This window comes from Schistocerca cancellata, chromosome 3 (assembly GCF_023864275.1).
Source record: "Schistocerca cancellata isolate TAMUIC-IGC-003103 chromosome 3, iqSchCanc2.1, whole genome shotgun sequence".
In the NCBI taxonomy this organism is placed as follows: domain Eukaryota; kingdom Metazoa; phylum Arthropoda; class Insecta; order Orthoptera; family Acrididae; genus Schistocerca; species Schistocerca cancellata.
In genome coordinates, this window is record NC_064628.1 from 37,002,632 (window position 1) to 37,014,753 (window position 12,122).

Here is a 12,122-nt window from a genome sequence, read left to right on the forward strand (position 1 = left end):
CTAGATTCTTCCCACAAACCAGTCAGTCCTCTGACATGCAGGGATCCAAGGAATATGATGAGACTGCTAGGAAAAATCAAAAGGTAAGAGACTGCAGATGAGTTTATTAAGGAACACAGAAATGAGACGATATTACGGAGCCTGACGAAAGCTTCGTGGAGGCAAATATTCAAAGATCCCATCTTTTTCAAAACAATTGGTATGCACAACATTTGAGAATAGAAAATTGTGTTATGTTGTTGATACAGATCAGAATGTATTTGTATGTGCCCATTTGCTTCCTTAGTTATTTTGGCCTTGTTATGAATTTAAATATGTACCCTTCCTGCTGTAATCAGTCTTGGTCTTTATCATACTGCCACAGCCATTGACAGTGCTGATTAGTGGCTGCTGGGAATAGCCACATTATGGATGCATATAAAGTTCTGTCCTGTGTCTGATCTATCTGTGAATTACCAGCCCTTCTGCATCAATTCAAACAGCATTCTATCAATCTCTTATGCTTCACCAGCAGAATATAATACTTTGAGATGACAGCACTATCTCACAGTGACAAATGTTACAAATTTTCAGCACAAGGTGACATTTAACTTTTTCAGTCATAAAGTTATATTTTCATGAGGAAAGTACTGATACTGATAGTTCTTCAAAATATTTTCCATGTGTCTTTTCCTATACCCCATCACGTAAAGAATGACTTAGGCATGTAGCCAGTCCAGAGCAAAACTTATGTACAGTTAGCCATTATGCCTTTTTAAAAGAAAAGTAATCTTTTTTTAAAACATTTTTGGAAGGTGGCTATCAACAGCAGTTAAGTAATGTATAAAATGCATGTTTGACCATCAGCTGCTTTTATTTTAAACCCAAATACTGACCAGTTTGTCATGGACCATCGTCACAGATAAGAGTTACAATGGTTTAAATGTACACAGAGCAATACTCTGTGTACATTTGATATCAGTATGTTTGCTTCTAAAAGAACTGTGTCATATATGGATATTCATGATATGCTCTACACATTATTTAAGTAATGACAAATGTAATGTTGTAGCTTAAACCATTTTAACCCTTATCCGTGAAGATGGTCCATGACTGAAACTGATCAATATTAGGGTTTAAAATAAAAGCAGCTGATGGTCAGAAAAATAATCTATCCATGGGTCACAATAACAGAGTGCCAGGACACACTAGTTATTGTCAGGGGTCTGTGCAAACATTCTGAAGTGACTTTTGTAAAATTTCTTATTTATGATCACAGCAGAACCTATGATAGGACACTTCTTCATCTATACTAATAATAAAAGTATAAAACCATTGTGTCTGTCTGTCTGTTTGAACATGCTAACTCCAAAACTGCCAGACAAATTTTCATGGGGTTTTCTCAGGTAACTGAGTATAGCTTGGGGCAATGTACAGGCTTTATTTAATAAAAACTGGATTCTGGAAAAAATGTGATTTGAAGTTTTATCTAAAACCATCTTATCTGTCCAGCTGAACACACTGATCTCCAAAACTACTAGATAAATTTTCCTGGGGTTCTCACAGTTAACTTGGGTGTAGCTTGGGGCAAAATAGTTTTATTTCATCAAAATCATATCATGGAAAAAAAAATCATAACTTAGTTTTATCCATACTAATATTATAAATGTGAAAGTAATTGTTATGTTTTCATGACTAAACCAATGAAGCAATTTTGATGAACTTTGTTCGCTCCTGCCCATGCCCTTATGTACGGACTACTTGGCAGTGACACTGTGACTGCCAGGCCATTGTGCGTTGGAACAACTTCGAAGGGGAGAGGGCAGGGCACATGTCACATGCTATGCTTACCTTAACAGACACACACGAGGTCAGCTAATGTTGTTGTACTTATAGTAGCTTATTTACTCGCAATTACTCATCATAACAAAATTACTGATACGCAAGTGCAGCTGGAGGTAACAGCTAGTTTGGAGTAAGTAACCAAATTTGTGAGTGGACTGCAAAATTCTAGGCAGGCAGCATACAGCAGTGTCTGAATCGAGAGTCTACAGACACAGAAGTAATATCTGGTGTGCCACACAGAAATTTGATAAGGTAATCTATTCATGTTATACAGCAATGACTTAACAGATTATTGCATTCTATGGCTTTTCACAGAAATGGTTACCTACAGTTTTTATCTAATAACAACATGATTAATACCCATTTAAGGTCCTGACAAACAGATCTTAGTGTAAAGATGTCAAATTGTGCACTTTATATTTCTGTATGTAAAATATCACAACCAGTCAGTCATATAATACAAGTACCTAGGAGTGACAATGTTTAAAGATACAGTATGTCCTCTTTTGATTGGATGGATAAATCTACTCACCAAGCAGCAGCAGGAAAACACAGATATATAAGGTATTACACATACAAGCACATACATACAGTGGCAACTTCTTCTGGCAGAATGATTGAATAGGAAGGAAGAAGGGTAAAGGAAAAGGACCAATGATCTTTAGGAAAAGGGGTAGAGTTCAGAGAAGTCACCCAGAACCCCAAGTCAGGAGAGATTTACCAGACAGGATGAGAAGGAAAGACTGATCGTTGGGGACCGCACTGGACAAGATTTTTGTTAGTGTATTCTATTACAATTTTCTTTTTGTGTTTTATTATTTACTTAGTTTGTTTTCTTTACATATTTTCTAGTCAGCGTTTTGAAATAATCTCATCCGGTGCAGTCCCCAACAATCAGTATTTCCTTCTCATCCGGTCTGGTAAGTCTCACCTGACCTGTGGTTCTGAGTGACTTTTCCAAACTCTGTCCCATTACCTAAACCTCACCAGCCATTTTTCTTCACCCTTCTTCCTTCCCCTTCAACCCTTCTGCCAGGAGGAGGAGCCACTGGCTCTAAAAACTTCCATATTTTTTTTATCTATCCAATTACATTATAGTATGTCTCCTTTGTTTGACACTGTAAAATTGAGACAGGGGTGAAGAAAATTGCAGTTTTCTATTCATTGTTAGGGTAGTGAAAAACTATAGTTTTTCATCAAAAAGAGATCTGTAATACTATTTAAGACAAGTCCTCATTTAACATTGTTACCAAAAGTCTTGAATTAATAACACAAAAATTTCCAAAAGAAGTTTTCTGCAATGTAGAAAAAGAATGGAGCTTATTCAAAGACACTTTAGTCGAAGCAGCACAAAAAGTATGTGGCAGAACATCTGGAAAGGAAAAAATAAGACAGACAAGTTGGTGGGATGATACCACAATCCAAGCAGTTAGAAGAAAAAATGGAGCATGGAGAAAATGGTGGAAAACTAAAAATCACGAAGACCATAAAAGATATATAGAGGAAAAGAAGTAGTGCAAAGAAATAGTGGAAACAGCAAAGAAAAAGGCATGGGAAGAGTTTACAAAAAAACTTGAAGATGTGAAGAGCAATAAGAAAATGTTCTATAAAATGATGAAAAATAAAAGGAAGGCTTCTGAAGTACCAGTAAAGATGGAAACAGAGGACGGTACCATTATTGAAGATCCAGGGAATATAAAAGATCTCTGGGAAGAACATTTTAAGAAGCTGTTAAACGCTGAGGACCAGGTACATGAGGAAACAACAAATAATGGAGAAATTGAGAGAAGTTGGGAAGCAGAATTAGGACAAATTACACAGGAAGAAATGGAAAAAGCTGTGAAGAAGATGAATGGGGGGAAAGCCCCAGGACCTGATGAAGTATCAGTGGACATGATAAGAGCAGCAGGTCCAGTGGGAATGCAGTGGCTGTATAGAGTACTATCAAGCGTGTGGAGAAATAGTAAAATACCTGGCGACTGGAGAACAGGAGACATTGTTCCCATCTTCAAGAAAGGCAATAAAAGACTTTGTAAAAACTACAGAGGAATAACCCTCATGAGTCATACAGCCAAGATTTTTGAAAGAATTTTACTAAATCGAATAAGTGAAAAGATAGAAAAGGAGCTGAGTGAAGAACAGCATGGGTTTAGGAAAGGAAGGAGCACAATCGACCTGATATTTTCTATCCGTCAACTGATGGAAAAAAGTTGGGAGTATAACAAAAGGGTGATAATGGTTTTTATAGACATAGAAAAGGCATATGACTCAGTTGACAGGGAAAGACTCTGGGAAGAACTGAAGAAGATAGATATAGAAGATGGATACATTAATGTTATAAAGACAATGTACAGAGGCCACAATTGTAGAATTAGAACACCATTGGGGAGCACTGAATACTTCGAAATAAGACAAGGACTTAAGCAAGGAAGTATTCTATCTCCTGCGCTTTTTAATGTTGTGATGGAGGGAATGAATAGGGCAGTTAAAGATATAGTAAAAGAAAAAGACAAAAAGATGATTTTTGCAGATGATATGGTAATATGGGGTGATAAAGAGGTAGATGTACAATTACAGCTTGATGCGTGGAAGGAAATAATGAAAAGGTATGGATTAAGAATAAATAAAGATAAGAGTGAAGTAATGGTATTTGGAAGAGAGAAAGGAATCAATGGAAATATTACCTTGAATGGAGAACCCCTCAAAGTGGTAGAAAGTTTCACTTATTTAGGGAGTGAAATATCTAGGGATGGAAGAGTAACTAACGAAATTAATAGGAGGTTACAGAAGGGAGGCAATTTCTACCAAACAATAAAACATCTGATTTGGAATAATGAAGTTTCAGAAAGAGCAAAACTCCTGATGTATAAGAAGTATTACTTCCCTATTGTCACCTATGGTGGAGAAACATGGACAATGAAAGAAAGGGACTGGAGCAGACTGCAAGCAGGGGAAATGAAATTTCTCAGAGCAGTTAAGGGAAAAACAAGAATGGACAGAGTAAGGAATGTAGAGATTAGAAAGGACCTCAAACAAGAAAGTATGAGAGAAGAAATTGAAAGAAAGAGATTAAGATGGTATGGGCATGTTAAGAGGATGCATGGGCAGAGACTCCCCAAAATTATGGAAGAACTAAAGATGGATGGGAAACGACCTAGAGGGCGCCCAAGAACATGGTGGAAAATGGGAGTGAGAATATCTGTTGAAAGGAGAGGTGTGACCTGGCAGCAAGTGGAGGAAGAAAAGTGGTGGGAGGACTGAGCCAAATGGAGAGGACTCGTCAGCACCCAGACCCAGCAGTAGCTGGAGCGGGATTCGGATATAGATAGACCAAAAGTCTTGAAAAGTACTTCACTGATTTACTTCAAATTTTTGCGTGATACTCTAATAAACATTTGGGTGAATATAGGCTACAAATTTTTTTAAATATATATGTTATTTAAATATAATACATTCAATATATAATGAAGGAATGTTGTCAGAAAAAATCTCAAAGCATTCTTGACCAATTTATTTCAACTTTTTACATGATACACTAATACGAGGTGCATTCAAGTTCTAAGGCCTCCGAATTTTTTTCTCTGGACTGGAAAGAGAGAGAAACATCCGCATTGTTTTAAAATGAGGCCACGTTCTTTGCCAATATGTCCCAGAGATGGCAGCACCGTACGGCAGATGGAATTTTACCGCCAGCGGCAAGAATGAGAACTGTTTTAAATACTTAAAATGGCGACGTTTTCCTTGCTTGAACAGCGTGCAATCATTCGTTTTCTGAATTTGCGTGGTGTGAAACTAATTGAAATTCATCAACAGTTGAAGGAGACCTGTGGTGATGGAGTTATGGATGTGTCGAAAGTGCGTTCATGGGTGCGACAGGTTAATGAAGGCAGAACATCGTGTGACAACAAACCGAAACAACCTCGGGCTCGCACAAGCCGGTCTGACGACATGATCGAGAAAGTGGAGAGAATTGTTTTGGGGGATCGCCGAATGACTGTTGAACAGATCGCCTGCAGAGTTGGCATTTCTGTGGGTTCAGTGCACACAATTCTGCATGACGACCTGAAAATGCGAAAAGGGTCATCCAGGTGGGTGCCACGAATGCTGACGGACGACCACATGGCTTCCCGTGCGGCATGTTGCCAAGCAATGCTGACGCGCAATGACAGCATGAATGGGACTTTCTTTTCGTTGGCTGTGACAATGGATGAGACGTGCATGCCATTTTTCAATCCAGAAACAAAGCGCCAGTCAGCTCAATGGAAGCACACAGATTCACCGCCACCAAAAAAATTTCGGGTAACTGCCAGTGCTGAAAAAATGATGGTGTCCATGTTCTGGGACAGTGAAGGCATAATCCTTACCCATTGCGTTCCAAAGGGCACTATGGTAACAGGTGCATCCTACGAAAATGTTTTGAAGAACAAATTCCTTCCTGCACTGCAACAAAAACGTCCGGGAAGGGCTGCGCAAGTGCTGTTTCACCAAGACAACGCACGCGCACATCGAGCTAATGTTATGCAACAGTTTCTTCGTGATAACAACTTTGAAGTGATTCCTCATGCTCCATACTCACCTGACCTGGGTCCTAGTGACTTTTGGCTTTTTCCAACAATGAAAGACACTCTCCGTGGCCGCACATTCACCAGCCGTGCTGCTATTGCCTCAGTGATTTTCCAGTGGTCAAAACAGACTCCTAAAGAAGCCTTCACCACTGCCATGGAATCATGGCGTCAGCATTGTGAAAAATGTGTATGTCTGCAGGCGATTACGTCGAGAAGTAACGCCAGTTTCATCGATTTTGGGTGAGCAGTGAATTAGAAAAAAAATCGGAGGCCTTAGAACTTGAATGCACCATGTAAACATGCAAGCGGACATAGGCTACATATTTTTTAAATGATAGTGTACAGGTTATGTGAGAAAGAAAATGCTATGTTGTGAAAATGTGATGTTTCATTTTCTTTTTTGCAGTCAGTTTTAACTACAATAGCTGACCGTTTAAACCATTAGACTAATTGTTTCTCCCATATATATTCTTTCAACAGTGTTCAATTTTGTTTTCTTCCTGGGGGAGGGGGGATTAGTGTTTAACGTCCCGTCGACAACGAGGTCATTAGAGACGGAGCGCAAGCTCGGGTGAGCGAAGGATGGGAAGGAAATCGGCCGTGCCCTTTCAAAGGAACCATCCCGGCATTTGCCTGAAGCGATTTAGGGAAATCACGGAAAACCTAAATCAGGATGGCCGGAGACGGGATTGAACCGTCGTCCTCCCGAATGCGAGTCCAGTGTGCTAACCACTGCGCCACCTCGCTCGGTTTGTTTTCTTCCTGACTGTCAGTTTTACAGAAAACAGAAAAGTTGTATTTCTGGCTTATTGGGTTATGATTAGAATACTGCAACGGAATCATTTGCAGATTAAAACTATTTGTAATACTGTCACTGAAGCTCCTATCCTCACAGGCCCATCAGTTGGAGATCTCTCTCTCACACCCCAAATACCAATAATCCCAACTGATCTACCTATTCAGTATAAGTGACTTCAATTCCTAATCAGTCTTCCAGTACCATACACATTTAGCAATTGTGAAGCATTGTTGGCTTCACTGATTTATTACACAAATGTGTACTGCATTTAGAGGGATACTCATTAACTGTGTATGATCCATACCACGTCAGACAAATAGGGGACATCAGTCATAGACAAAGAAGTGGGAATTTTCACAAGTTTGTTTGACTGGTGATTCTGTGAAACAGAAATTCTGAAAAATCTTATCTGGCAGAAGTTCAATGAAAAGCATCATACAGCTTGATAAAACCCACTTACAAAATTTCAAGAATCAATTGTTGCAACAGAAACTATGAACATTCTGCAGAAATTACAAAAGTAGAAGTCAGCTAAGAACTCTCACAGATGAATAGAATGTGATAAAACCGTTATATATGATTGAGCAGAAAGTTCATTCTGCCATGCACTTTGTAGTAATTTGCAGTGTATGAAAGCAGATGTGTAATAGAGGTGCTTAAAATTTTAGCTGATTCACTTTTGTTAAAACTCGGAAATTTTTGCGAAGTAGTAAGGATGGACTCTGATGGGAAAAAGTCTGTGCTACTGAAATCTTTCTCAGGGAATGAGCTAACATATCTCACGGCATTTCTACGTGAGACGGTGTCAAAGTTGCTTTTTCACAACACTAATCACCCTGAGTAATTCTGTGCTTCTGAGTGTTCTGCTGAGTTATTATTTAAGTTTTACACTTGATATTTTGATGACTGACTTCTTCCCATCTACTTCACGTGCTGTGAGTTTTGCTATTATTTGTACTCGTTGCCTGAATTCCAACCAGACTGTGAAATTTTGCCAGTCTTGCACCACTATTTATAGCCCAGTTTATAACTGGCTATGAACAGCAGCATGAGGCCAACAGAATATGAAGAAATTAACATTGTAATGATGTTGAAATTGATTTTCTACAGATAAATAAGGGTTGTAATGAAGAAAGACTATCAGTTCGTAGATGTCAAGTGAGGAGAGTAAGACAATCAAGTAAAATTCATTTCTAATCCTATAGAAGCTTTCAGTTCAATACTACACTCTTGTCTGCTGAAGAAAATAAAATTATATGGAATGTTTTACTGGACCTGTGACTTAAATGAGTATTATTTGATATGTTAGTTCAGAATATTACTCCACATGGAGTGTTCTCAATAGGCACAGAAAGAATTGTAGTGTTGCCCGAGTGTAGCCTTAAGCGGGCATTGCTGGCAAGGGTAAATGATGAGTAGGAACATAACATTAGCTGTAAATATAAGTCAGAAATAGAGTGAAGATGAGTCTAACGCCGTGGGCTAAATATTTTGCAAATCGAGGCTTCAATGTTATACCACCTTTCTTCCATCCCACTGTTTGTCTGCAAGTATGATGAGCCTGAGAAATGAGGCCCTGTGGTCCCTTCATATATATGTCAGCTTGTTTTCCCTTACTGAAGTGAGCAGGAGTGTAAGGCTAATCGTGACTTAGTGCGGAAGCTGAGTACATGGTCTTGCTGTTGTAAAACAGATAAGTGAAATGATCAGTTGTAGGAATCAGATAGCATTTAATGAAGATGTGTTTTGTGAGATTGTGGAGAGTGCAATACAAGGATTAAGTGATGCAGTATATACAACTGCAAATGAGTGAGGAGTGATGTCTGGAATAAGTTCCATGCTATGGTTCACACTTCAGACAAAAAACATACAATTTCTGTGCAGTGCAAACAAATTGGTTATGTTCTTGTTTTTTCCACATCCATCAGGAGAAAACATATGAGCTGCATCAAATGAAAACTGGGCACAGAGTAGAGTAACATTACTGTTATGGCTCTGCAACCAAAAAGCACACTATTTCCACATTCTTTTGGTCATGGCAACTTGCATTTATGGACTGACAGAGAGTTGTGCAAGTTACAATTCCTTTTTGTAACTTTTTCGAAGACAGTTGTAAATTTTTTAAATAATTAATCAACATTTAGAGAAAGCACTTCATCCATGTATCACGTTTTCTTGAACATTCATCACAGATTTGGTAACACCTCAAAAGTCTGTGTATGCTAACGTAACTGTTTAGTAGTAGTAGTAGTAGTAGTAGTAGAGGGGTTTGTGGGCGCACGACTGCAAGGTCTTCAGCGCCCGTTCAGTAACATAGTGAGACGGGTGTCAAGAAAAATCCCAGAACAGGAATATAAAACGGAACATAAAACATGGGGTACAATCGATGAAAAATATGTGCTCACCTACACTGAAGTGTGGGATGAAGCAGAATGTCAGCAGTAAAACATGGACAACACAGGAAGAAAATGGTAGAGGGAGCTAAAACAATATAGCAGATGGAAGTGGCTGGCTGACTGCAAGGAAAAAAGGGGAGGAGTCAGCCACTCTGCAATACACTAAAACCTCCAGCCTCAAAGTTTAGGCCAGAGTCCAGACACATCACAAAACTTAAAAACCCTAGACACACACGTCTCATCATTAGCTACAGCACAGGGCAGATCCCATCAACTCGTGCTTCTGCCCTTGCATCACGATATAAAATGCAGTCTGTTAAAATGTGCCGGACAGAGATGTGCACACCACAAGCACCACAAAATGGAGGATTCTCCCGCCGTAATAAAAAGCTATGTGTGAGAGGACAGTGCCCGATCCGAAGACGTGTGAGGGCCACCTCTTCCCGCCTGAGCAACCGGCAGGAGGAACGCCACAGCTGAGTGGTTGACTTTACCGACTGCAGTTTATCGGCCATCACCGCCAGCCATTCGTCCTCCCACAACTCCATGCACTTCCTGTGGAGTGCAGTGATGACAGACTGCAAGGGGATAGGACACTGGACCACATCCTGCTCTCTGCAGGCCTCCTTGGCAGCCCGATTGGTCTGTTCATTGCTCCATATCCCGACATGATCAGGCACCCAGCAGAAGGATACCTCTTTACCCCGCCATTGGAGCAAGTACAGTTGGTCATATATCAGCTGGACCATCTCCTCAGTCGGGTACAGGTTTTGCAGTGATTGTAAGGCACTAAGAGAATCGGAGCAGAGAAGAAATCGATCACCCCAAACATGATTCATCTGCTCCAGTGCCTTCAGGATCCCGTGGAGCTCTGCTGCGAAAACGGTATATTCAGCAGGGAGGCGAATCCAGGTAACATGGTGAGGGAACACCACAGAACAGCCAAGGGAATTCTCATGTTTGGAGCCATCAGTGTAAACGACAGTGAAACCGTGATGCACATCTAAAATGTTAAAAAACAGAGATTGGAATCTAAAATCTGGTGTGCTATCTTTCTTAAAATTAGTCAAATCTAAAATAAGTTTGGGTCTCCGGAGGAGCCAAGGTGGAGATCTGCTCCAACCGCGACGTAAAACACGAAGACCAGCCATAGATATTGCAGCAAGGCAATCCTGTGGGCGAATCCCATAGGGCTGCGTCGCACGTTGCCGGTTATGAAATAACCATGCCAGAGGCTGAGCAACGGTATGGTATGCAGGTGTGTACAAAGTTTTATACGCCTGGTGTACTGTAAGTAGCCGTCGCCGCATATGAAGCGGCGTTTCACCAGCCTCTGCACAGAGGCTTGGTATGGGGCGAGTTCGGAATGCCCCAGTGGCCAACTGAAGCCCTTCATGGTGCACAACATCCAACATCTTTAAGTAAGAAGGCCTCGCAGACCCATACACTGTGCACCCATAATCAAGCCGAGATCGCACAAACGCCCTGTAAAACTGGAGCAGACATGTTCTGTCAGCTTCCCATGTACTGTGGCTAAGACATTTTAAAATACTTAAAGCCTGAAGCGACCGCTGTTTCAGGTCTTTAAGATGAGGTAACCACATAAGCTTCGAGTCAAAAATGAGCCCCAGAAATCTCACCGTGTCTTTAAAAGTAAGAAAAGTGTCCCTCATCCTCAACTCAGGAAAAGGTTAAAATCGAACGAGAACGGTTAGAAAGAACACATACAGACTTCTCGGTGGAAAACTTAAAACCACTCTTCTGCGCCCAGTCATCCATAGTAAGTTGCAACTGACGCGTTGTCGTTGCAAGGCTTGAAGAAGAGCAAAACAAAGAGAAATCATCCACAAACAAGGAACACTGGACAGGACTTTTCACTATGGACATAATGCTATTAATAGCGATGGCAAAGAGAGTCACACTTAAAACGCTACCCTGAGGGACACCGTTCTCCTGCTAAAAGCGATCAGACAGGATGTCACCGATTCGGTATCTAAACTATCGTGGCGAGAGCAAAGACTGAATAAAAAGAGGAAGACAACCACGAAAACCCCATTCGTGAAGTTGCTCCAGGATGAGACGCCTCCAAGTGGTATCATAGGCCTTCCCGATGTCAAAAAATACACCTAGAAGGTGATGACGGCTTAGGAAAGCTTGTTGTATAGCCGCCTCCAGGAGGGCAAGGTTATTGAAGGTGGACCTCCTGAACGGGACTAAGGAGTTGCCGGGATTCTAACATCCAGACAAGGCGGCGGTTGACCATCTGCTCCAAGGTCTTCCCAATGCAACTAGTGAGGGTAGCACTACGGTAGCTACTCGGGCTCGTGCGGTCTTTCCCAGGTTTTAAAAAAGGAATTAAAACTGCCTCACGCCACGGGTCAGGAAAGTGTCCCGACGCCCAAATGGCATTAAAAAGTGCGAGGAGGATTTCTTTGTTGCGCATTGTGAGGTGCCGTAGCATACTGTAATGGATCCTGTCGTGACCAGGGGATGTGTCATGAGCTCCAAACAATGCAGAATCCAGCTCCCACACAGAAA

At 40.7% G+C, this 12,122-nt stretch overlaps 1 protein-coding gene across 3 annotated transcripts in view; it reads right to left on the reverse strand.

Moving 5' to 3' along the window:
• The window catches only part of LOC126176862 (uncharacterized), a 50,068-nt gene that overhangs the window by 12,225 nt on the left and 25,721 nt on the right, over positions 1 to 12,122 (reverse strand). The gene's annotated exons all lie outside the window — the stretch shown is intronic.